Raw genomic sequence first — 27,360 nt, 5'->3', positions numbered from 1 at the left:
CGCCCAGCTCGGGATGCTTTTGTGCTTCTGCAGTCCAATCGTGACGCTCAGAAATACCCGGGGGTTACAGCAAAAGGGGCGGTGAGCTTTGTTTGTTTGCGGTTTCTGATTGTGTGATGGTCTTCTTTTGCCGCTGCATCACTGAGCCCAGACGCGTCTTAGCAACTCTGCAGTTCATTTCTCGTTTAAAGTTCTAGTATCTTTGCTCAGGGATCACCCTTACTGTGCTGACAATCACAAACTTCAACCGCTTGGCAGCACATTTTACTTGCCATTTGAATGTCAATTCCACTTTATTTGTTACTGTATGTTCATGCTGTTTCTTTCAAAAACAGAGATTGTTGTCAAGTTTATACATAGTTTTTTTTTATATGATTTCAAGTCATTTAATAGTTGACAATTAAATGTTTAATTTTGCATAAACGATTACCCATGGTGCCATATCTTTGTTAACACTGAAATTTATGATCTAGTGGTCAAATTGAAAATGAAAAAGGATCATAAACTGATATTATGGGAAGTGAAGTGCTTTGCTGCCTTCACATCCTGTTTTACTGCATCCGAGATGTAGAGACGGCTTAAATATGTTACGCTTTCATAAAGTAATTGCTTTGTAGCATTTCTCCTTCATCAACACTATGTGACTACGTTCATAGTGAGCAGACCTTTTAAAAACAGAGATTGTTGTCAAGTTTATATATAGTTTTTTAAATATGATTTCAAGTCATATAATAGTTGACAATTAAATGTATAATTTTGCATAAACGATTACCCATGGTGCCATATCTTTGCTCACTATGCAGACCTTCTGTCTGCATAGACAGAAGGTCTGCTCACTATGAACTATGGGTTACGTTATCCTGGTGAAAGAGGTCACAGACACGAAGAATTATTGTTTCCATGAAAGGATGGAAATGCTGCAGTTCGTAGCTCGGTACTGCTGCTGAAAACAGACATTTACATAAACCAAATAAAAAGGTCTTTTTTTTTCTTCACAGTCTGAAGTTCAATCAAAGCTTATCTTGCTTTAGGTTACCAAAAATATTGGTAAATGCCAGAAAACTTAGCGAGAACGTATTTTAGATATTTTTTTGTAACTTTATTTGAATTCAGAAGCTTACATACAGATTGATTTCTGCCCCAAGGGGAAACCCGTATGATAATGTAATTGCTTTTGAAACCTCTAATTGGTGAACTGACACATTTGAGTTAAAGGGAGTTGACAATGAGGAGGCGGTGTTAGGAGGCACACTTCTGGATATATTTTAAGGCTACATCTGGAACTGGAACACACCGTTTCTTGTTTGACAGTAAAAAAAAAAAAAAAGAAAAAAAAAACATCAGCCAAGATATCAGGAAGGGAACTGTGGAGCTGCACAAGTCTGCTTCACCCTTGGGAACGGTTTCCAGATGCTTGAAGGTGTCATGTTCATCTGCTCAAACAATTATGTGCGAGGTTTGACTCAAGACATGCAGTTTGAACACTAGCTATCCCTGATATTGACCAAGTTTTCTGGCATTTAGCAAACAGAAATAATTTTGGTATTTCTAACTGGCCTAAAAACAAGAGAAAATGTGCATGTGACAAAAATGAAATACATCTATGTGGCTTGGTAACAACTGCAACTTTATCTTTCATTAAAAGGGATGATAAATTAGTCTCAGCACCTTGTAGCTCCTTCACTGCACATCTCGAATGCCAATGCTTATTTTTCTTTGCCCTCTAATCAACTCTGCACTTGCTCTGTTCTGAGTCAGTTTCAGTAGAAAAGACTTTACCAGATAAATTAAAAACAGTTTCTTTTTTTTTCTGTAGTGTTGTCAGCATGTTTTATGTTTCAAACTCTGCCTTGTCCAGTTGGTCCATTAGTAGCTTCCTGTCATAGGATATTACCAGTCAGACTGTTTTTCTTCAATTCTTTTAAAATAATCCATTTCAGGGAGACATGCGTGAGTCATTTGATGTTCTGTGAGGAAATTGAGAATTTCTGAGCGTTATCACTGCTTAGTAACATGAATCTTTATGAGTTTATGCATCTGTATAGTGAATTTGTGTCCTTGCTGGAATCCGATAACCATCTCTCTGTGTTTGTGTGCGTGTGTGTGTGTGTTTGGTGTCTGTTTGTGAGTGAGATCGACTCTCCTGCTCTCTGGCTGTCAGGCATTATCATGTGCTCTCAAAGAGAGTTTCTTGACAAGGCAAGGGCAAATATTTTCATAAAAGGAAGGATTTTGAAAAGACATGGAAAGAGGGTGTTTCACCAACCTTTTTCATTGACGTGCTGATGTCCACAAAAAGAAGTGAAAGCACTGAAAACAGGAGGTGTGAAATATATGAAAGTGACAGGATAAGACAAAAAGAAATTTGTTTCATAATTCTGAAATACGGTTGCTACTTGAGGCATTTGTGTAGAAGGAAATGGTGCAGAGGCGCCGTTAGGATCGAGAGAAAACGGGGAGCCAAGTCTGACACAGCAATCTTTTGATTTTCGTCCAAAAGCAGAATTACGTTTTAGATTAAAATTTAAAACTTTCTTCTCAAAGATAGTTATTTGACTTTCTTACTAATTTATTGTAGGTTAGGGCCCTAAATCAGAGTCCCGGCTATAAAGTGGAATAGTCTACGGAACAATTTTGATCTTTATATCATGCTAAAATGTCATTCCATCATTAATGACACACTTGGAGTGTTGCTTTGACTCACATGCATGTTTGAGGATTCCTTGAATCTTCTATGGCAGCTACTCAGGGATGTCTCAGCACCTGCTCCTGTGATACGCCGCCTGGATTCCTAAAGCTCCTCCTTAGAGCTGCAGTCTCCAGATCCACCAGACTAGCAGCAGCCGCAATTGGCAAACATCTGGTGGAACTTTGCATCTGCCAAGCTTGTCATACAAGTTACAACGGTCCTAAGGAAACTAGTAATAATTGTGAATGGAGAGCATGGAGAAGCATTGCTGTGAGGACATGCTGAAGGCAGAGTGTCAGATATGGTATGAGGTTCTTAAAGAGACAGGTGCTGATTTTAAGGTGTGAGATATGGCTGTGATGCAAAGTCACATTTCTTTTGAGTCATGTTTGATATAGATAGTAGCAACTGAAGGTAACATAGTTACTTGATTTGTGCTGGAAATTCTTAATACCCTCTGTGTAAGGACATATATTGCCTAAATCATTCATCAGACTTTACTTCTACTTTTTCTGTATTTTCTTTAAACATCAACTGATGTTTTAGCATTTGTTTTCAATAGCGTTGTTTAGGGCTATTAATAAAAAGTTGGAGCTTCAGCCTGATTGCCTAACAAGGTCTACAGCAGTGTGTTGTGCTCCCGTTAATGGTTGATTGATTATAGAGTAATTGGTAATCAGGGAGTAACAACATCATGCAGGTGCATGTTGTTTAGGTGCAGAAAAACAGACAAGTAATCAAATAATTATGGAGCACACAGATAAGTCACATCAAGGTCAATGCCTTCACTCATATACACACACAGACACAAATACATGAACACACATCCCTAATACAACTGAGTGAATGTATTGACTTTTTAAATATTGTGCAACTACTTTAAGTAAAAATTTGATTGAGGATGTTATTGGTAGTTATTTGACCAATCATATCTTATGAATGGAGTCGTAAGCACAAAGCAGACTTTGAGCTTAAAAACTAGCCAAACCAAAAAAATAAAAAAACTGAAACAAAGATTAAAATGGTCAAAAGGTTGTAAACACATTTTTGTTGCAGAGAAAATAAAGTATTGGTGATTTGTTTTTTCTTTTTTAGAGAATTACCTCTAACCTCGTCGCAAATAGACTCATTTTAAATACACAGAAGCATAAAAACACAGAAGACAAATGTGCATCTCTTGTTTTAACAGAAACTCATCTGGACCTGTAAGCAAACCAGAAATTATCCATTAACTTCAAGTTGAGTTAAGAATTTTCCCTACCACATTTTTATTACGTCTTTCACTGAGGCAAAACTGAGATTTTCTGTGACCCAAAACCACCCTCATCCATATGCAAACACGGTTTGGGAGAAAATTGGGATGTTTTTTTGGTTTTGGATTTTTTTTTTATAAAAGCTGCAAAGTGGATTTTTTTTAAAACCTCCTTTTGTTCATGTTTTGTGTGGATTGCCTATCTGCCTATTTTTAAAAGCAGTCAGTAGAGGTCCACTTAAAGTATCACTTCATGATTTGCACAGCAAAACAATAGTGAAGCATTTATGAAAGAGTTCTTCCTGCTCTTGTCACCAACTAAAAAAAGTTTTTGACAGGTAGGAAAGAGATAACATTCTCAGAAGAAATATAAGCCATGATTGTTTTGGCTTATATTCATGTGTTTAGCTAAAGGAGCTAAACACATGGAGAAACCAGGAAGTCTAAAAAAGAATTAAAGAGAAAGTGAGAAAGTGTAGCTCCTGTGTCATATCCTGGGTCTGCAGAAGGAATGCACCGATCCACTTTTTTCACTTCTGATATCAATACCGATATCTGAAATGTAGCATCTGTTGACAAAAACAAAAACAGATGAATTGACTTAAAACGTTTTTGTTTTGTTGTTGTTGTTTTTAAGCGGCTATGAATGAACTGAGTTACATATTAATTTAATAACTTTGCATCAGAACAGCTTCACAAGCCTGGTCAAACATGTAAAAACAACATTACTTTGCTCAGTTAGTGCAATTAGAAGTATAATGACAATGTAAAATAAATAAGAAAGAACTGACCAAAACAATAGGTTGGTTACTGGTGAAACATGTAAAAAATAAACTGCAACAAACCATTCAAATGGATCAAAAAGTGCAGTTAGGAATTCTTAATATAAAATGAAATAAATAAATAAGCATGTTTCTCAGAGTACAAATCATAGAATTAGATTGAATAGATCTAATTCTATTAAATACTTCAGAAAAAACTCGTCTAGATTTTCATTCGGATACAACTCCAGCGACTGATTGGGCGATTCTAGCAGGTTTTGAGTGCGGTTAAGAGTTTCCTTTGCTGTGTTCTTGGGATTATTGACTTGCTTGGAAATACACACTCATCTTTAAATTATTATCAAGAATCTCCCAACACGATGCTTCATTCATCCCGCCTTCAATTATATATTTTCTTCCAGTATTGTATGCCGTATGACAGCCTGCTTGGCTTTTTTGGCATAGTGATTTATCTGTGGTGTGCAGAATCATTCTTCCTCCAAGATGGTTCACAGGGTTTAACTTTTTACCTGACTTGTTCAAATCGTGTGCCGCAAACTCTCCACAAGCTTCAATGTGTGTGTTTTTTTTAGCAGTGTAGTATTGTGCACTGATTGTGCGTAGAGGTTACTGCAGTTTTGTGTTCTACCTATTCTTTTCATAGGAAAAACTTTTTCTGTTATTGCAAGGGTTTTCTGATGCCCACTCCAAGTGTTTTTTTTTTTTACACAACCCTTCATTATTCTTTTGACTAAATAAAAAGCTTTTTTTTTTTGTAGGCCATCAATTAATATTGAACCAGCTGATATTTCTTTCTAAAAAAACTGCAGGAATGCATTTTTAATATACTGGCAGAATTCAACTGGATTATTAGCTTTAAATGCCAATCCTTTTTATATGTCTTAAATATTTTTCACATAACCACATTTGTGGATGAATTTGCTTTGATTTCTTTGTATGTGTAGATGCCCGGGATAAATGCAAATTGTATGTTGAAAGGATATATTAGAAATATAGCTACGGAAAAACATTGACATGCTACAACACTTGCTTTACCTTCTTTATCCTCCCATCAATTAACTGGTCCAGCTCCTCTTAGACCAGTCGACAAACATGGTTCTTTCTGTGAGTCTTCCTCTTGGTCTTCTCTTGGTGGAACGAAGGGAGTTGTCCAGAAGGCCTCCATACCCGATGAAAACAAAATAAAAGGAAAAATCTGTAAAATATTTGGAGTGGTGAGATATCTTTGCAGATTTGAATTGATCCCTGTGTACCAAAACAGAGAGTAATTACTTTAAAGTTTGTTCCTGTTAAAAGCCGAAGACTAGAAGCTAATGGTAATTGTGTTCCTTAATTAAAATGTCTACCTTCCGTACCTTTACCATTTATCAAGAGTTCATGGAGCACTATACTCTTCAGGCTATGTATGGTGTCAGTTTATTTATGTTCATATTCACGTCACAATTTACAATTTTACTGAACTGTTCAGTCGCAAATTAACCAGGAAACATTTTGGAGAACGTTATTGAATCAAGATGGCGGAAAAGAAATTTGAATACACCACTTGCAAAACAGTTGCAAAGTAGTTAGGGATTACATTTTCTCTAATCTTGAAATAGATGTCACATTCTGTGTTTAAAACTTCTAATTACAAAAACAGATGCATTCATTTGTCTATTTGATGGCTTATTTAAAATTGAGATTCATTGCCCTTTTTTTCAGTTCAAAACTGGTTTACATGAAAGTACAAATGTCCCGAGTAAGCAACCCTAAGATGACTTGCCAAATAGATATTCCACCTTGTAGCACAACAGAAGTGCAATCTTCAGTGTTCTATTTGGTTCAGTTGGCTCTCTCAAGAAAACCTGAACATATCAAACACTCTTCTATTCTTGCAGGACAATTAACGTAAGCCCTTTGACTACCATTCTTTTTTTGCTATCAAAACTCTCCTGGATGGTACACTACTCTGTTCAATCAGTCATTTAACTTAATGTTTCCAGAGTCTCCAAGATACTTACCAACAATAAACTCATTTGCAAACAAAGCACAAGACAGACTTTATGCACCTAGATTTGTATTTAAACATGTCTGACCTCTTATTTTTCCTTGTGTCATTCTTGTTGTGGTTCATTATTTGACTATTACACATGCCGGCATTTATGGTTGAAATTGTGGAATGCATACTAAATAAGTAAGCATAGGTTCAGCAGATTTATGCTCAATGCTTTCTATGGTGAGACAGTAATCAGTATCATCAGAACGAAGGAGATGGGGAAAAAAAGAGTCGCCGTGGTTACGTTCCAGCACACGTACAAGTGTGAATACAAGCGTGTGTAGAGGTTTTGTTCCTTTTTCATCCTCCAGACATTTAGCCTTCAAGACTGAACTGAGAAATACATCATGTTTTTTTTTTTTTTTATGTTGCGGCTCAATCTGTTCGTTTTAAACTGTACATCCCATGTAATGTATTTAGAACTCTTAAGAAAAAAAAAAGCTTTAGGGGTACTAAAGATTTTCTTCAATGAAGAGCTTTCGTTTGAAGGCGAAGGCTAGGCCTTGGTTAAATGCCTTAGTGGCTTTGCCAATAGTCTTGGCAAAACAGCTTGGCTTGGACTTTGAAGCAAAGCGGAACAGCGATTACGCTGATCACTTCACCACACACTGTTGAGTCATTGATTCTCAGTCTATGGCCTGCCGTCACCATACATCGCCTCTGATTAGAGGCCAGTGAGAACTTGACTTGCTCTGAAAGGGATTGCGACTGCCAAGAAGGTGAAAAAGAGATATAAGGACAAAGGCATATGGGGGCTACGGGTGCTACACCACCCTCACACAAGCTCAGAAGAGACATTTAGACCAAAGTGCATATGAATGCACATGCAAAAACACACAAAACATTCAAACACCAACCCTCGTGCACACACACACACATACACACACACACGCGTCTACATTCATGCATGGCCAATGAGGCTCTCTGCAAATGTGATGTGTGGAGACAAGCTGTCTGCCCTCTTTAGTGGCTGTTCCACAGCAAAGCTGCACTCAGCGCCTGGTCAACAACATGGCTCCATATGGCTAGTGAAAAATTCAAGTTGCAAAAATCACCAAATGTGAAATGTTTCATGCTGACAAACCTTCGAACAATCCCTTGCAGTCGCTTCAATGGTCAAGAGGTGGTCAAGAGATGGAGAACATGTGCTGTTGTGTAAGTGAGACAAAGAGTCAAAAGACAATGAATTACATTAAGTATTTGGTGTTTAGTATAAAAAATGTTGCAAAGGAAATTTGTGGCTAAAACTGAACTGTTTTTGTTTTTCATGTTTGATATTTTAATGAGCAAACTGGCCTCAATATATGTGAGTGTTTGTGTGTTTGTGTGTTTTTAAATCAAACATTTTAGCTCTTCACATTATAAAACACATTGTGTGAATTTAAATAAACACAGAACCACCATCGCTGCCAGCAGATGAGAGACTCTGGACATTGTGAGCCTAGCGTGGTTGGCACACCTTCTCAATGAGACGTGGAGGATGGGGACATCAAGTGGGCCTGACTAGGAAGGATATTTTTACTTTTAGGGGATCACAATTCTCATCCTCGCCCTCGGATGTTGGCAGCGTAGGGAACCACTTATCCTTGTGGATTTTAAAATGACTTGTCGCCATTTTGTGGGAGGTGGTGCTGCACTATCAGGTGATGGCTAAATGATATCTTGTTTTTTGCAGCCGGTATTGTTCTCTTGGCTTCTTTAAGAAGTGATCATTAGTGTGCTCTAAAATTGTTTATATAGTCTAATCTCAGGCCATGGTTTGCAGCTGGAAAAAACGATGGCCCACTCTCTGCCAGTATTCATAATCTATCTCGGATAAAAAGCTTAAGTATCTAGGTGTCTTGGTAATGAGTGATAAGAGCAGGAGATTGATAGACAAACTCTGGCCTCTTTAGCAATAATTGCTGATTCAGTCAGTCGCTCTGAGTCGAGAGCAAAGTTCTTGATTTACCTCCGTGTTTAAATGGACTGAATTTGTGTAGCACGTTTCCAGTGGTACTAATGAGTCAAAGTGTTGCACCACAAAGCCACATTCACCCAATTGCACTCACAAACATGTACGTATTCATATACTGAAACACAAATTTGTAGGCAGCTTAGTGTTAAGTGTCTTGCCCAGGGGCACATCGACATGTGGAAGGGGGAAGATGGAATCGAACCCCAAAACTTCCAGATTGCAAGATGACTTGTCTTCCCACTGAGTCACAGTTGCCCCCACTTATCACACATGATCATGACATATGCTTTATAAAAGAAAGAGGTCCTCTTAAGAAATGGTTGGAATGAGCTTTTTTCCATAGAGTAAATGAGCTCGTCCTTAGAGACAGGGCGAGAGCTCCGGGGGGGATTACGGAGAGGAGTCGCAGCTTCGTTGCATCCAAAGAAATCTGCCACCACTCTTTACTGAAATTGCCCCCCCGTCAACAGCACAGTTTGTAGCTTCCCATTCTCTGAGCTGCTGCCAAATTCAAATGCAGCATAATGTTTTAACTTTCTCACATGGGGGATTCACACCAATCCATATTTGATTAAAAAAAATAAATTAACAAGAGGTTTTGGATTTTTATTGCCGTTACAGACACGTCAGGTTTTTATTACTGTGTTAAACTCAATGCATGTGTGTCTCATCTGCAGTGCACAGGACTTTAAAGTTATGTAATTAGAAAACAAGACAAAAGCTGACCTGTTGACCGCTGGAGGTGGGCATAAACCCACCAATCCGGATGGATGGATTTCTGAGTGAAATCCATGGGTGCCGTTTGCGTACTCTGGTTTACTCAGTTATTTCTTTTAAGGCCTTTACATATTGTCATACTGGTTTCTAGCCAACACTGACTTTGAGAACCCTCTTTATTTATTTATTATTTATTACTCAACAGAGAAACATGTTATTTATGGTCTGTCCATTTCTTAATCCTAATTATGTGTGTTAGATCGCCTCAAGCTTTCACTCTCTTGGGCTCACAATCCGTCTTTTTTCTTGTTTACAAGTTTTAATGTAACAGAATTTGCATATTTTCACCTTCGCCAATCAGCGCGTCCTTGGTGCACATGTAGTGTTAAGCCATGTAGTTATTAATGTGGCAGGAATGCATCTCATAACGGGCTCTTTGACCTTCTGTGGTTAAACACGAGATAATCTTCTGTGCTCATTTCTTCTCAGACACAATTCCATCACAAATAAAAAAAAATAAAAAATGTAGAGATGGAAAACATTTTTTTTCTCTCTGTCAATATGGCTTTTTTTCTGCTGAAATATTGAACAGGAAGTTGACAAAGCTTCAAAAATGTTTTATATCCAGAGCAGGGAGGGAGTGTATTTACATCTGAGTTTTTTTTTTTTTTTCCAGTAAGCAAGAAAAAATGTATGTCTGTGAAAGTAGACGGGTGAAGCCAGACAGACAGACACTAAGATGCACTCTGCTTGCAGGATTATGATTCATGGCCTCTGCCTGAAAATCCACAGTAAAAAATAAACAAATGCGGAATGTGCTGGTGTAACATACTAAGGACGAGTTGGAAGCTTTACATATAGCATGTGTATTCTCTGCTTACTTTACACAATCACAATTGCTTGCTCTCAAATACTGAAACAAGTTAAGATAAAGAAATTGACTGACATGCTTCTCCTGCAACTTTCACCGTGTAATTGAACCGTGTCGGAAAAGGGACACACCTAAAAGTTGCATGACTCTGGGCTCCGAGGAATGGAGTTTGAGACTGCTGTACGACGTCAACCTTTTAGGTTTTTGCTGTGCGGTGTTAAAAAAAGTTTTACTGAGAGGTAACACGGTAATCATTTGCAGCACCCTGTGTCTAAAGCTCTAGCCACTAGCTAATTGGTGTAAATAAAAAGCTTCCTTTGAGTGCACAGGGAGATTACCTCATTGGGGCCTTCTGATTGGATTTATTAGTGGGAATCATTACCATTTAGCTTGCAAGCCAATTCTGCATAGATGCAGTCTTGTAAATCGGTAGTTCCTTCAGCTAAAGGAAAGAATTTGTTTATCCTGCAATCTTATTGGATCCATTGGATTGGACATGTAAGATTATTATTTTGTATTTTTCAGAAAAAAAAACATGGACTCACTGTGAAATGGTGGTTTTGAGGACCCCATTTAATACAGGAAGAAAGCATACTGGATGCAAATAAGCACTTGTATTAAGATATATTGGAAGATATGAATGAATAAAAGGTGTGGAGAACTAAAAACTGAAACAACTCTTGGAAACTACTTAAAGGGATAAACCGACATAAAAAAACCCCACGAAATGTAAGACTTCATCTAAATGCCAAATCAAATACAAAAATGTCACATTATGTCAATTGATGACATATATGTCACTCCTGTGTGATGCCCCCACGTTGATCTCTTTAGCAGGAAGGATTGCTGTCCAGTGAAAATGCTGCTGATGTAGCCCGCATGCTACCTGGTTTGACACGATGTGTTTTCACTGATGGTATTCTGGATACCTTGTTTGTGGTTCTGTGATCTCCAGTGCCTTTTTTACTTTCCTGAACCGCTCTTCCTGATCTTCTCTAACGTCTCATAACAATAAGGCGTCTTTATGTAAACTCAAGAATAGTTATAAGTTGCAATCAAATTGGATCAATAGTTTATGAATTACTCAGACCAGCCCATCTTTCCCCAACCATTATACCACCTCCAACGTTTTTAAAAACCCCTTTCCTTTCTTCTTCATGTTAATTTTCTGTTTCAACATTTGTACTAAGGGCAATTCCTTTTATTTATCAGCTGGTCATTTAAGTTTTTTAAGACTTCCACTCGTTCCTGCGTTGATCTCCTTACCTCTTCTTTAGCCACTGTTTCATATTCTCCCTTTCCTCCTCTTTCTAACTTTTGCTTTATTTCACAGCTATTAAACCAGGAAATTTCAATCAGGTAGCACAGCGTGAATTTCTGCAGGGGCAGGCGAAAAAGACTGAACTTTTATTTAATGCAGCCGTTCTTACCTCTCCCCTCTCCACCTCTATCTCGTCTCTCTTTTCTTCCGCAGCTGAACTCAACCTTGGCTCTTTATAGTTTATGATTCAATTTCCAATTTGTTCTCTGGAGGTATTTGCCTGGTGGGTGGCACGGCGCTTTTGTTCTTATGTGTTTGTACAATACTAGTCTTTGGTATTCATTGGGACACAGACTTACAGATGTATGCATTTGAATTTCCAACTCTGCGTCTGAAGTGCTCTTGGATTTGTTTCATAAGAAAGTCACATTGAGATCGGGATCTCCCTTTCAGTAGACATGCATTGCAGCATAATTTATGTATTTATTTACAGTGCAGCGTAAATGAATGTCATTATGGTCAAGAATGACTAGAAGACCTTAATTTAGCCATAAAACTTTGTGGTACTTGACACATCCGAGACAGAAAGCCTGAGTTTTAGTTTTGAAAAAAAATAAATAAAAAAGCTGCTACACTGCATGGTATAGCTTTCCATTACTGTTATTGATGAACTTATTTTTTACCAATAATAAATGTCAATACCAATTGGTCAAGCCAATCCATTAATTAATCAGGGTACTAGCATGTTTTCAAGACATAAAAGTGTTTGTGACTTTTATTTTTCTAGTCTTAACCTCCGGCAAGACAGAGATTGCCGTCTTTTCACAAGAACATCTGAAGAACAAATTATTTCCTCAGTCACTTACTCCAAATGGCATTAACTTAGTGGTAACATAAATAACACTGGTGTTACCTTTGATCTGGATATTTCCTTTAAAGGTTCAGCGTTACGTAAAATCCACTTTTTTGAGCTTTACATCATGTTATGTTATTCCTCTCATCAGAAACATAGTGGTGTTTTTCATTCGTGTGAGAAACCTCCCATAGCAGCCATTTGGCTGTGCAAAACACCTGGGTGGACCTAGCGCCACCTAGGGGGCGCAGCTCCCTCTCTGAGCTGCAGCTTCCAAGCTTCTGAGCAGTCACAGTGTTTGCCTTCTTGTATAAATTTGCGTGATTTGGCAAAACAACCTACATAAGATGTGGGAGTCAAGGACGTGAAAATCTAACGGGACAGAGGAGCAATGCCTGCTGTTGGCACAGCTCTATCCATTTTACGGACAGTACTTCTCCTTTCTGTTTCGTCTTTCTCCATCTTCCCCGCTTAAGATGCACTAAAAGTCTTCCTTAGTGCTCCTGACATTTTGTCACTTTAAGCGCTCTCTTCAGGCCCAGGGTGCTTTGCGAAAAACTTTTACCTTTAATTTTAGGAGACATCTTAGAATTCAGTAGATTGGCTTCCATCCATGGCAGGTATCCATCCAACTTTTCTGTTACACACTTTAATCAGTGCAACACAAGGAAGAAAAGATTGGTGATTTAAGTTTTTATGCGGTGTATCACAAAAGAGCAGTAGTCTTCTGTACCTCAAGCTTTTTTAGTGTTTGTAGTTCTGGTGTGTACCGTCCCAAGTGGTGCCTCTCCTCTGCGTTACGCCTTTTTTCAGAGTTTCCCAGTTGTGCTGGCTCGTTTGAAACTATATGAATAATAAATATAACATACTTAGTCTAGTAAAAGCCTGATGTATGCTGGTACAAAAATGTGAGGATGCAAGTTCACGTTCTCATCCTGCAATAGTTTGTCTGCCAAACATGAGCAGAGATATCGCTGAGATTCTTGTGGATTTAAGAGGCTTCTTTCGTTTGCAACAATCTATTTTATGCTTTAACGTAGAGAAATAGGGAAGATACTTTTTTTATTTGAAATGACCACAAAGGAGAGCCTTTTTAAGGCAACTTTAGTCATTCTCAAAAGAACAAATCATTACAGACCACATCGTTATGGCATCTTGAGACCACAGAAATGATGGCACTTCTGTGGTTTCAAGTGACATTTAGCACTCAACGTGCATTGTATATTCATGATGATAAAGACAGACAAATTCAGACGTTTTGCTTTTTTTGCTGACTTTTTTTAAATACACCCATAGACATTGTTTGAAGTCCATATTGTTTGCAGTCGGATCTATGCATCACGTCACTCTCAAACATCATTTAAGCCTTGCATTCCAAACGGCACTCTTAATTTGCTCAGTTCGTAGTTGCAGGTGCGACTTGTCTAAAATTCATTTTAGACGCGCTCCCATGTGTGTGTCTTGTGAAATAAACATGTTTCCACCACATGTTGCTATTGTTGATATGAAGAGTGGCCATGTTGCAAAGCGAAGTCAATCTTACAAGTGGTAACTAGGGGTACTCGGAGTGGCTTCCCCTTTCCCTTTGGGGAATCCAGGCGTTTCAGTCAATTCTTCTGTGATGGGGAAGTCGGAATGCAGCAACAGTTCATTCCTATGCATTTATTTCCTGGATTCCTATTTGTATATTAGAGTTGGGTTTATTAGATTAGTTTCCTGTTTGATTTAGGTTTTCCCATTTTGTTTTCCTTTTCCTGGCTCTTGGGTTTGTCTTAACCGTCACAGCTCCCCTTCACAGGTGTTTTCCATCTCCTGATTATCCTCTGCCTCCACTTTCCTTCACCTGTTTCTATTTTTTTTTTATTGGACTTTTAGGGCAGCATTGTCACCTCCATCTCTACTTGGGTATATATAGCTCTCTATTCACTTGTACTCATTGTATTACCTGTTTCCCAGTTGCTGCTCCTTGTTCGGATTCTCCCTGTGTTAATTTCTATAAGCCATGTTTTGTTTGTTCTTAGTAAAGTTTTATCCTATTGATAGCCGGAGTCTTTAGCACTGTATTCACAAAGATCAAAGCTGTTTGTGTCATGCAAGTTGTGCAGAAATTACTCCATGTTAAAAGATGGTGGTAATTTATTTGCAAGAGAAGGAGAAAAAAAATGTGTTGCTTTTTTAATAAAAAACCAACTTTCTATTACACCTGTTCTGTGATCCTGTCTTATCTTTCGATCCGATGGCTGTTACAAATGTGAGATTACCTCTGGAATTTAAAATCATAATTCAGTGCTATTTCTTGCTCTCTTGTCTTTCTGCGCCTGCTTTGATTGAGGCTGAATAGGAGTCGAGTGCAACCTGTCGCAAAAATAGGTGCAAGTCATATATATCTGGTTAAGTTCATATTTATAACTTGATGAATTTAGTGTAATCTGCATTGTGGATCTGGTGCAGAAAACAAACATTTAAAGGTAACATACTGTTACAAATATTGACTTACAATGAGCATGTTCTGTTCTACGTCTTTTACTTGTAAAGCATGAAGCAATTAAAAGAAATACAGATTTAAAAAGCACTTATATCATAGAAAAAATTTACCATGAACATCTTTAGTTTGTTTTTCCCTGGGGGGGAAAAACAAGTAGAAAAACAGTAGAAAAACAGCCTTTCAAAGCCCTGTTTGCTCTGTACAAAGTGCCACACTGTGTGACTCATTGGCATGAAAGAAGGGACACGTACTCCATAAATGGATTTTGAGAACATAAAATTGCAGTGATTTACTATGGTGACTGCACTGAAAATAAACTAATTCAAAAGGCATTTGTCAAATTGAAAGGGATAATCTGGAGGAGCTTAATGTACGGCTAAATGTTCTGGTGCCCTCGGCTACATGTGATTGTAAATAAAAAAGATGTAAAAACAATGAAACGCTGATGTTATCCCGTGCGCTGCCCTGGATGAGCAGGACCTTCAGCCTGGATGGGGGTAAGACTAATACTGATGCCGTGTAAACTGTGCGCATTTGATTGTGATTTTGCACAAATCAGGGCTTGGCATGGAAAATCGTTTCAGTATTCTTAACAGCAGCTCCAGAGCACATGCACTGATGGATGAGTTACTCTTTACTTTACTGATGCACTGTGATCAATGCTGATGCGAGGGAAGAGAGTGTGATAGGAAAAGAGAGCATTATTGTGCTGCATCTGCAAATCTCCCTTATTCTGTCTTGTTTTCTGTGCCCCCACCCTCCCGCAATCTACTTGCATTAATCCTATCCTCTTTCAGTAAATTTCGCACTTTGTTGATCCTGTTATCTGCGTATGCTGCTGCACTCTCACCAACATTTGATGCCTAAACTAAAGTACCATGGTGTTTCCGAGGCACCGCACGTGCAGTAGTGGGGTAATTTTAAGACGATAAATAGATTGTAGATTCGAAACAGGAAACTGAGTGCGTGAACAAAAAAAGCATGTGCGTGTTCGCACATTTCCTTCCGGTGCCAGCCTTTAAAAGACACAGAAAACGTTGGATTTATCTAAATGTTTGGGCAGGCCTCTCATGTAGCCTAAATGTGTTTAAGAGGCTTTCATTTTTAGTGTTTTGCTGTTGTGAGTTAAATAAAACAGCAGTAATGCAGCTTCACTAATCCTCTCACACAACTAATCCTAGCAGAACACCACTGTAAATACTCCGTGGGCTGCATTAAAGCAGCAATCACTCAAGCCCTCACTGAGTGTTTTATGCTTACTTTGGTTCAGATTAATAGAAACTCATGTTATTTTTCATTTCTGAGAGAGATAGTCTGGAAACAACAGGACACCCTCCTGGCCTTCTGTTGCTCTGGGGTTTTTTTGTTTTGTTTCCTGTGTGTGTGTCTTTCTAATGCATCTTTGTACTATATGTGCAGTGAATCAATACAGGACTGTATATCCTTGAGTCAGACGAAAGTCTTAAAAATGGATAGAAAAATAGAAAAATCACAGCTTCCTTGGTACCTTCTGCTTATGGCCTGCTTTGTCCTGCAGTGGTGTTTAGGTTTTTATGTAAGCATGTTGTGTTTTTTTTCCACAATAAAAAGCTTTGGATTTCTAAACACAAAACTTGTAATATGTTTATCTTGTATTATCAGACTGGCCACCTGTAAGTGCTCCAGTGGCTCACAGCTGCATTGTATTGTAGATTGCATCAGGAATGAAGGCTGCAAAAAAACCTGATGCTGAACTGTATTCTGAATTTGTTCTATTTTTTTGTTACACACAGAATAGTTACAGGAATGAGGAACTTAGTGTTTTCTCAGTTCAAATCTAACCAATTTGAGTCCTGATTTTTGGTTGAAGTTAAATGAAGTTTCTTAAGATCCCCTGGCAGCTGTAAAATTGCTCTTGACTCTAATGCTCTGGATCGGTGGGCAACTTCAGCGTTGTCTCATTGTCGTGTTTACCACTACTCCTAAAACGTTAGCAAACATTTGCATACCGACTGCTCTTCATTAGGCCCTCTTTTTTTTTTTTTTCTTTTAAGGTTTTATTGGCTCCAGTGGGCTTTATTTGAACGTGGTCAGGCAGGAAAATGGGTATTAAGAGGTAGAAGACATGCAGCAAATGTCATCAGGCTGGGACTCTAACATGTGACGGATGTATCTAGAACTACGGCCCCCATACATGGGTTGTGGTTTACCCCATGCGTCATTGCAGCACACCCATTTGGCCCTTTTTGACAAATATTAATTTAAGTTTGGATAAGGCACATCTGCAATGAGTGCTGCATTTCAAAAACATACATTTTTTCATGTTACATACTAGATCCGATATAAGAGACTTATCACTCATGTCCACAAATTCATGACACAGCTCCTTTCCATCTTTCCCAAGATAGTATCACAAAATAAGATGTTTGTCTGTGTGCTATGTCTTCTTATCACTTTCCTCTGAGAATCTTTTTCATAAAAACTGATATGCTGACATTTATCAGTATCAATTTGTATATAATTGTACTGAATGTTAACTAAAAGAGTTCAAGCATTTTCTCCTACAGAATTTGAATGCAACAGATGTCCTTTAAAAAAGAAAATTAAATTGTAGATCAACAATTTTTTTGTGCATAAGGAAAATAAAGTGTCTCTGTTAAAGGTCATGTTGCACCAACAAGTCGCCAAACACTACTCTGGCCTTCTAAAACATTTTTTCTATGGACAAAATCAGAAATTAAGAGAAATATGTAGCCTCCACTTCAATGCCCTCTCTCGTATCCTAATATTTTTCCAGGTCCTTCAACTGCTCTGAAAATATTACAATGCGGTCTGTAATTAATCTGTGGAAATGATGAAATATGCATAAAGATCCCTACTCCTCATTTTCAGAAAGGTTTTTGCAGCTGAGCTCTTTAATGTCTCCCCAGGTGTGTTTGAGGTGAAATATACAAGCAGCCCAAAAGCAAATACTGAATATATTTGCTCTGCAGTACTGGCTGGAATATTATTCCCTTCAACAAAAAAAAAAAAAAAAGGTGGATATTACCAAAATGTGAAGTAAGAAAACTGGAAACACAGAAGGGGTGCAGTTAAAAAAAAAAAAAAAAGCACAATTCTCTTTCTATTTTTCTTTTTTTTTTTTTGGTACAAGCTTGTGCGCTCACCCACACAGGTGTGTTTGCAGTTATTTTGCTGATTAGCCTCCTGCTCCGAATGGGCAGAGCTGTGCTGAAATTAAAGATGTTTCTCGTTAAAACACAAAAGGTGAGTCAGGAAGGTGTCTGTCTGCATGTGCCCACACAGTCCTGAGAAAGATCTGTGGCTACCTCTGGCAAAGGTAGGTGAAAACACCAGCGTGGGTGTACAGACGACACTGAGGGCCTTTTAATGGCCTGTTCACCCACTCAGGTGTTTTCAGTTCCCCCAGCTAATTAGACCCCTGCCAGAGCTGAATGGAGCTGTGTGGAAAATGACATGTTTGTGAAGTTTTGTTTCGCTAAGAATGTGAAAGTTGTCCTTTTCTTTAACTCACCCGGTAATGTGACTGATTTATTCTTTTCACGGCAAGAAAAGAACAGTTTAAGTAAATTTTGTTGCCGAGAGCTGCATCAGCAAAGTGCCTTAATAAACCACAAAAGTGCAGCAGTCCAGCAGGGACCGACGTTGTTAATGTCACTCCTCCTGTGCAATGTTTGACTTTCCTCAGCAAAGGTTTGCAGGCACTGCACAACAATGCGCAACGGGAGGGAAAGTCAACCCTGGTTTGTCTAACAGTTTCTAAGTGGTCAGTAGTTGAAACTCTTTAACTGAGGATATTATGATTTCCTCACAACAACAAGAAAACAAGTGGCATTAAGAAAATGGATCGGTTTTCTTTTTGCAACCCTGCAAACACTGACAGTGAACCAGACAACAAGAACACCTTTGCACTTCCAGTACTTTAAACGATGCAGACATGCAGTTGAGTGTTTGGGACAAGGGATACGTCTAAAAGCTGCGGCACTCTGGCTCTCGAGGAATGCAGTTTGAGACCATAGAACAAGGGGCTGCTTTTTACCAGGCTACTTTGTTCTCACTGTGTGGTGTTGTTCATGTTATGGACTGGTGAAACGTCCATCGCATGGACGTGTATCCCTTGTCCCACCCTTTGACCACTGATGATGGGCAAGCGCCTCTCTGTCTTTCAAGGACATATATGCTGCATGGATTTACTTCATCATTTTTCGTTTTGTATAATGAATTAAAAAGAAATGTCTGTCACGTATGAAATGCACCTCTTTCATCCTCTTTAAAAAGAACTCACCTGGTGTGTCTGCAAGACAAGGCATGTCTATAGGCTTTAATTTCATTGCATTAATAACCCAGCACTGCTGGTTCTTCAATTTCTTCCCCATGGAGTTCTAACAGAGACCAATCTGCCCTCCAACACAAACTCTCTCTGTCCCTCACAGCATTTACAGTCTGTGCAGGCTGTGCTTTTTCTCATCTGCCTGTCTTTTCTATTCCCTTTTCTTTGCCTTCATCTCTCCACTCTCTCACTCCTCTCATCTTTCCACCTCTGGCTCTGCTGCGAGCCTGGCTCATACACACCAGGGTTTCCCTTTCATTTCGTAGTGAGGGATAGGATGAGAGACAGAAAGAAGCAAGAGACCCAAGGAGAGGAGGGATGTAATGATCTGTCCTGATGAATGCGGTTTGAGAGAAAGTGCTGACACAACAGAAGGGAAGCGTTTGGAGCAGATGAGCTCAACGCACCAATCACAGAGCTCATCAGATGACCTGTCAATGTCCGACAGCCAATGGAAGTGTTTGAATTATGAATAAAACACTTTCATGCGAGACACCCATTGTGTCATTATGTTCCAGCGTCATTTGAATGAAGCTTCAAATGTGTTTGTGCAGCTGTCAAGGTGTCAAGGGTAGTCATTATAATGTCAGGTAGTTTCTTTGTGAAAGGAGGATATAAAAGACAACATTTGCAGCAAAGCAAGGAACTCAAATTAGTTTTCTGGATGAAGGAGTCTTTAAAAAGTACTCAAAAGAATGTCTTGACCCAAAAAGTGCAAATTCCGTATTAAAAGCAGGTTCTTGCGCAGGTATTTTTATTTTTTATTTTTGTTTGGGGCATAAATCTAACACATCTATTATTTCTTTCTGCTGGTTTGCTTCTAAGCTAAGGAACCAAATGTTCTTGGAATATCTTCTCTTTTTTTGGTTGGTATAAAATGATATATGTAAAGTCAATTTTACATTACTTTATGATTTAGAAATGATTTATTTCTAAATCATTTCTATGTATGCATATTTTTATGCATACATAAAAATAAATCATTTATTTTTATATATACTTCAATAACGATTATTGAAGTAATCATTATTGATTACTTCAATAACAATTATTGTAGTAATCGTTAATCGTCCTACTCGGTTGCACATTTATTTGAATCTGAGTATGCTATTTTTAAAAACGAAAGTTTTTTTTTTTTTTTGCTTATGCTTTACTTATTGGACAGTTTTTTTTTTTTTTTTATATATAATTTTACCTTAATGTGAATACATGCTTCAAATTGTGTGCCACTTCTCTGCTAGTACACCTGAATTTTCCACTGAGGGCCAATGACGTTTATTTCTGTTTTATTCTATAATTGGGGCAATTTCATACTCAATTTATCTAACTAAAGTTTATAGTATTATTTTTTTAGGATTTACTAGTCTAGTCTACTGGGACAAAATGTGATTGCATGACTAAAAAAATCTACCAGCAAGAAGTTACTTAGTTATTCTGGTTAAGTAAGAGCCTCTTTAGGGATCGGAGGAAAAATAAATCGAAAACAGAGTAACATGTTTTCTGATAGTAAAAAAGGTTAAAAAAAAAAAGCTTAAACCTTTTTTCAGACCTTTATCTGAACAACACATAAAAACACTTAGTCCATCCATCCATCCATCCATTTTCTTGCACCCTTTTTCCCTCAGTGGGGTCGGGAGGGGTGCTGGTGCCCATCTCCTGCCAACGTTTCGGACGAGAGGCGGGGTACACCCTGGACAGGTCGCCAGTCTGTCGCAGGGCAAAACACTTAGTCATAATGCAAAACATTTGTATATATTCAATTGTATAGGTATGAAATAATTTATTTGGAGATTTGAAATAAAAGTAGGAGTTGAAGAAATGAAAATGTATCGGTAGTATGAGGGGCAAGTAGAAACTTAGTATCTAATGTCGGTTAAATTTAGTTTCTGATCTAGATAACAAAAAAAAAAAAACCTTTGCCATGTTGAACTTGCTTGCTGCTACACTACTTTGAGTGACGACTTGCTGTGTTATCCCTAAAACTTAACTTCTAAAAGCAATGCAGCAATCCATAATCTTGGATTCAAGAGACATGCAGCATTGTGTGCTTTGACTTTGGGCAGGGCATGCTGCAAATTATGGGATTGTCCAGTCTTCTCTGTGAGAGTAAATAGGCTGATAGCAAGCCATTTGTCACGATCTGTGAAATGACGCTGCTTCAGAGCCGTGTACCCAACAATCATAACTCAGTTTCTGCGCTCTCGCACACACGTGCACGTGCAAACTGAAAGTGAAATACACAGCTTGACGTTTACGAGTGTCCATCTTTATTCCTTTGACGGGGGCAGAATTCAGACAGAATGAAATCCTCATCAACAAAGCTGCTGTGGTATAGATCCATCTCTGTTCCCTGACTGACAAAGAGAAAAACCCAGGAGGGGGTGTTTGGACTCAGTACAATCATGTGTTTCTTTCTCTGCTGATCTGCCAGTAATACACAGAAGGACAAGCTGGAGGAAGCAGAGAAAGAAAGGAGACACCAGTATGAAAGTGACAAAAATAGCTTATGGCTAACAACAATGTAAAGGGGAAAAAAAAGGCTACTGGAGTGTGAAAAAAGGATGCAAATACTCCTGTACTCGACAGACTTCCCACCTGTGAGGCGAAGTGGGAGGGTGAGGAGACGGCGAAGAAGATAACGTGGAAATACGGATGAGGGAGGAAATGTAGGTGTGCTCCTGAAAAGACACCATTAGTCAGCAAGGAAAAAATGAACACAGGGTTTAAAGCCCTCACACACGCACACACACACACAGCTTCAGGTTAATGGTTGAGTGGTAATGCTATGTTAATTCATCTGAACATATTAACAATTTATATCCAATTCACCGCCCTAATATCTTGCCTGCAGCACAAATTAGTACAAATCGTCTGCTATGGGGTAGCAGCGGCGGTGCTGATGGGCTTGCTAATAAGTCAGGACATGCCATGTGTCACCAGGCTCACCCTGTCGCATGAACTAATATCCTCTATGATTTAGCAGGACATTAGCCATGCTGCTGGTGTGGAGATATAGTTCTTGTGTCTAAGCTGCAATAGGAGTGAAGGAAATCTGTGCTGAGGAACCAGGAGCCCAGTCTTGCTGTGTGAAAAACAATCTGGCACAAGGTGGTCATACGTACATTAGCAGGACTATCACAGACATTCGTGTGATTTGGGAGGGAGCGGTATTTCACAGGCTGGTCATCCAGAAATTCATGAAAAAGAAACCTTGGAGCCCAGTTTTAAGTTGAAAAGCAAACATTGCATTCAAAAGGACGTCCAAAATTGTTCATGTAAATGTTCTTTGTGTGCATTGGACCTGAAGATCCATATGGCAATACTTGATGTGGTTACTTTCATATTCGCCGATGTGTTCTTCAATGGAGAACTATCATAAGACTACATTTTGCATCCAAATTTTATTTTATTATTTTGACCATTTCTCATTTTCTACAAATAAATACCTTTTTTTTTTGCTTGGGATTTCAGAGATATGTTGTTAAATATATACCTATAAAAAGTAAAATCTGATTTTAAGTGGTTTCTTAATTTTTTCCAGAGCTGTATATTCTGAGAAAAAGTGTTTATGTCAGGGAAGAGAGAAAGAATTTGCAGTTTGGTAACGTAGGCTCCTCTTATATTTAATATTTTACATAGCTACGTGGTAACTGTCAGCTGTTTTAGTGATCTATTGTTCTCTCATATTTTTGTCCACCATTTTGGTCAGCTGCTACACTTGTTCTTGAAGCGCTTTAAAAATAACATGGCATGACATGGTAACAATTAAGCAGAAAGCGTTCAAACAGAAAATAGATCAAACTTTCAAGTTTTTACTGTCTTCCATTCTGAGCCTGAAGCAGAGAAGGAAAAAAAAAAGATTGTGTGTGTGTAGAAGCATTTTCTCCTTCTTAGAAAAGCTTTCTGTAAATCCATGTGATATGCATAATGAGATGTATATCTCCACAAGCCTGGCTTTTGTTTCATTTTACTTGTCACTTGGATCTTTACCGATTATCTCTTGTGTGCGAGTCATAGCTTCTTGTAACATCAAAACTGTGGTTTTGCAGGACAATTCACTGAGGGTATACTATAAAAGGCATACAGCTTTAAGGGAAGAATTAGCTTAATTCTGCACATATGTTTCTTCTGTGTTTCTTTTTGTCTTAACCTGTTAAGCTTGCTTCTTGCAGAAGGTGGACACCCGCTGCTTTATAAGAGGAGGCAGCTCTTTGGGGCCTAACAGAGTATTAGAAGCTCATATTGCTAAGACAGGTGATTTCAGAACCTCTTGTGTAAGCAATATTTGTCTTCAGAGCTTCTATTCTTTTAAGCTCCATCTTGACCGCCTTTTGTCTGCCTTTGCAGAAATTACAGACAACTAGAAAATAAGTGTTGCTGTGTCTTTCTGTGTGTGAACTGGCACAACCATCTGTATCTCTGTTTCAAATACTGTTAAGAAAATAGAACATTTCTGAAGAAATTTAAACGAGACCTGTCATCGATTGGAACTCAGCATTCTGATGCTAAAAATTAGCATCAATGCTAAAGTAAGCTACAATGTACTCAGTAGCATGTAGAGAATCACAAGCATGTTGAGTAACATGGACTTAATAGCTGTGTCCGAATTCAGAGTCTGCATCCTTCGAAGGACCGGTCTACGTAGGACGGGTCCCTCGCAGACCGGGTAAACTAAGACCGGAAGTAAAAAGGTCTGTGAATTCGGACAGGCCTCACCTCAGCATAATTTATGTCTCCTAGCAACCATGACTGCTGTTGAACCCACGTTGGGAGCTGCACTGAACTGAAGCAATGGAGAACGATGTGGCTTTCATTGATATTACTTAATATGTTTCATAAAGTGAACTGAACCAAACTGAATGTAATTTAATTTAGAATGTTTGTACCTTTTACTGCCATAGTTTTAGTTTACGTTTTATTTTGTATTATGCTAATTTTTTGTTGTTTCGACTCTTATTTTGAAAGGTCTATGTAGGAAGTTGAATCCAGCATGTTCGCTGGGGCACCAGAGAAAGAGGATGCACGTGCTATGACATTAGCAAGTAGCTGTACAAAAGTAATTTAAGTTTAAGAAGTCCTTCATTACTCTCATTTCTACCTCAAAAAGAAAGGTCAGCCAGCGAGGTATGTTTATATGTCTTAAATCATTTTTTATGTCGCTATTGTATTCGTGACACCGTCTCATTTAAGTTTATGTTGTATTTTAGTTCGATGGTGGTGTTGACGTCAATAAGAAAATGGAGTTGTAACAAGAACAACTTTAAAGATTTTCATTAAAGCTGACTTCACACCAGCAGTTCAGCGAACTCATTATTGCCGTCAAGAAGAGGTGGAAGTGATAGTACCTGCTATTTAAAATTCTAATTGAAACCATTTTTATGGATCTAGATTGTAAATCTTATGAATTTCTTTATTAAAAGACAAATTCATAATCTGGAAATGTGTTCAAGAACTTTATTTTAAAAATAATTATTTCTCTGCAATTTATTGCAAAATAGATAATAATTGATCTCGTCCGTCTCTCCTTGCTCTCCTGAGCCCTTCTGTCTTCTGCTTCTCTTTGTAATCGCATATCTTCTTTTATCAGTTCAAGATGCTCCAAGCTTTTGCTTTGCCTCTTCCGGCCTCTTAATAACACCACCTTCCTCTTCCTCTTCATGACGTCCAACCACTGCTGCACTTGGCCCTGGAGCCTCATCTGGTAATACCTCATCCATCTTGACAAACCAAGGCCAAGTAGCAGCAGTGGGCTTCCCTTTCACTCCCTCTCCTGAGCCAGGATATTTGCAGTCCTAAAGAATAAATGAGAAAACAGTAATTGACAAACACAGAAATACACTAAAATCTTATTAGATTTATTTTCAATTAATTGTGACAATAAAATATTGCATAGTTTATATATCTTTTTAAGGTTATCCCATTTTATTTTGGCCTGAGACGGTGTTACTACGTCCTGGAGACCCATCTTCTCTAGAATGGACCTAGCACATAGAGAAACAGAGAGGAAATTTTTCAATTGTGAAAGGAATAACGTTTTTCAGAGCAAGCAATGAAGGATACACCCAACCCATCCTTCAAATCTGGGGAAAAGAAGGTTGCATTTGGAGGACGCATTTGAAAGAGTCTTCGAATTCGGACAGGCCTCGTCGTTACGCTATGATGTAACCGGCCTTCAAATCTGTCCTTCGAAGGATGTAGACCCTGAATTCGGACACAGCTAATATATACAGTATGTTAAAATTAGTTTATGAGCTAAAATTAGCCAAAATGCCAATGTTAGCGTCACTAGCATGTTGTCTTACATTGACATCCTCCATTCAGTATGCTAAACACGATTAATAAATACAAATAAAATAGCTAAAAAGCTTATTTTAGGGAAAAGGTTAGTGCTAATGTGGGTAGTGCAGTAATAGAGGACACTGTCTGTTAATGTTTGTGGTAATGTTACTGTCTTCTGATTGTTACTTTTGTAAGAGTAAAAATCAGATGTTTACTTTGTGGCACTTGGTTACCAGAAAACGCTCTCATCTTTTAGCAAAAAAATAACAACACACATTGTTAATGTAAAAAAAAATAAGACTTTCTCTGCTCTTTTGAAATGATACTTATCTTATACTACTTAAGAATTGTGCAGTTGATGAATTTTGCTGAAAAATGAAAATGTGTTGTTTTTTTTGTCATTGGTGACATTATATTCTTATTGTAATATACATTCAACACAAAAGTAAAAATCTGATTTTATACTTCGTTGCAGATCGTTACCAGAAAAAAACCAAAAAAATGCTCATCTCTTAACGCCAAATTAATAACAAGCGATATTATTGTTTATAAAATATAATCTCTCTTGAAGTACTACTTATCTGCTTAGACATAAGAAATTAACAGTTGGTAAATTTTGCAAAAGTAAAATTCAGATGTTTACTTCATGGCACTTTGTTACCAGAAAATGCGCTCATCCCTTAGTAACAGATTAACAACAAATTATTGTTCAAAAAACATAAGATTTCCTATGGTCTTTTGACATGATTCATATTTTATACTCCTTAACCCTTGTATGTCGAAATGGGGTCCAACCGACCCCACACATGTAAAACCATTTTCTATAGACCTCTATGTTTGCCTCAGGCCTCACAGGTTAAGTTAAGAACTGTGCAGTTGGTAAATTTTGCAGAAAAGTAAAAATGTGTTGTGTTTTTTTTTGTCATTGGTGGTAAATATATTATAAAACAGACATTCAACACAAAAGTTAAAATCTATTTATACTTTGTGGCAGTTCGTTACCAGAAGAAAAAACTAATAACGCTCATCTCTTCACACCAAATGAATAACAAGTAATATTATTGTTTCTAAAACATAATCTCTGATTAAATTATGCTTACTTACTTAGACACAAGAAATTTAGCAATCTGTTGCTAAGATTGCTAAAATTTTGCAGTCTTAGCAACAGATTAAATTGAATAATAATTATATTTTCTTGTGAAATATTTTGCACTTATAATCTTTTAACAATGACCACTGCACATAGTAGTACAGTAGTAGATATTGGGGCTGGAGTTCAGCTTAAGCAGAAAGCTTTCAGATACTGCAGTGAATGGAAACCAACACAACACAGAGGACAGAAAAGGGAAGTGGACACGTGGGCTTTCCCCCTTATCTCTCCATGCTCATTTTCTTGGCTGACTCTAAAACAGAATTTTAATTTTCTCTGTTTATGATGGTGCCATCTCAGAGGCCAATGTAATCTAATTAGCACACACGCAGTTCATGATAGGCGCACATACATCCACTAGAAAATGTACATTGTAATCCAATTAACTTGGCATGCACTCTGTACTAATTATCTCTATGAATATACCCCTATCCTGCTTAAGAAAATGCTTAAATATTTATACCCATGAAATGTGGACTGTGTATAAACAACTGTGGTGTTTAGAGTAGTTTCACTTGTAGTAATTTCTGTGTCAGTTATTTAAAGAAGGACGACAAGCCATATCCATGGCAGAACAGAAAGAGGGCAAAAAGTGAAAATAAAAAAATCAAAGCAAGTCAATTATTTTCAACGTTTACATTATTTATTTTTACCTGTTGAGTGAAATCTACATTGTCACTTGAAATTATTCCTCATATT

General features: G+C 37.9%; 1 protein-coding gene and 2 long non-coding RNA genes across 3 annotated transcripts in view; 2 read left to right on the top strand and 1 right to left on the bottom strand.

Annotated features, from left to right (window-relative positions):
* Positions 1–27,360, top strand: part of LOC103467396 (chemokine-like protein TAFA-2) — a 90,621-nt gene that overhangs the window by 45,619 nt on the left and 17,642 nt on the right. The gene's annotated exons all lie outside the window — the stretch shown is intronic.
* LOC108166405 (uncharacterized) lies at positions 21,477–23,061 on the bottom strand. Its single transcript, XR_001776747.2, has 2 exons — positions 21,828–23,061; positions 21,477–21,682 (listed from the first exon to the last, which is right to left on the bottom strand). It is a non-coding gene; the product is annotated as an uncharacterized LOC108166405 (long non-coding RNA).
* On the top strand, positions 23,978–25,811 carry LOC103467395 (uncharacterized). Its single transcript, XR_534067.3, has 3 exons — positions 23,978–24,093; positions 24,198–24,356; positions 24,440–25,811. It is a non-coding gene; the product is annotated as an uncharacterized LOC103467395 (long non-coding RNA).

This window comes from Poecilia reticulata, chromosome 7 (assembly GCF_904066995.2).
Source record: "Poecilia reticulata chromosome 7, P_reticulata-male-v2, whole genome shotgun sequence".
NCBI classification, from domain to species: Eukaryota; Metazoa; Chordata; class Actinopteri; order Cyprinodontiformes; family Poeciliidae; genus Poecilia; species Poecilia reticulata.
Note: the sequence above shows the minus strand (reverse complement) of the source record. Positions and strands in the feature narration are given on the sequence as shown.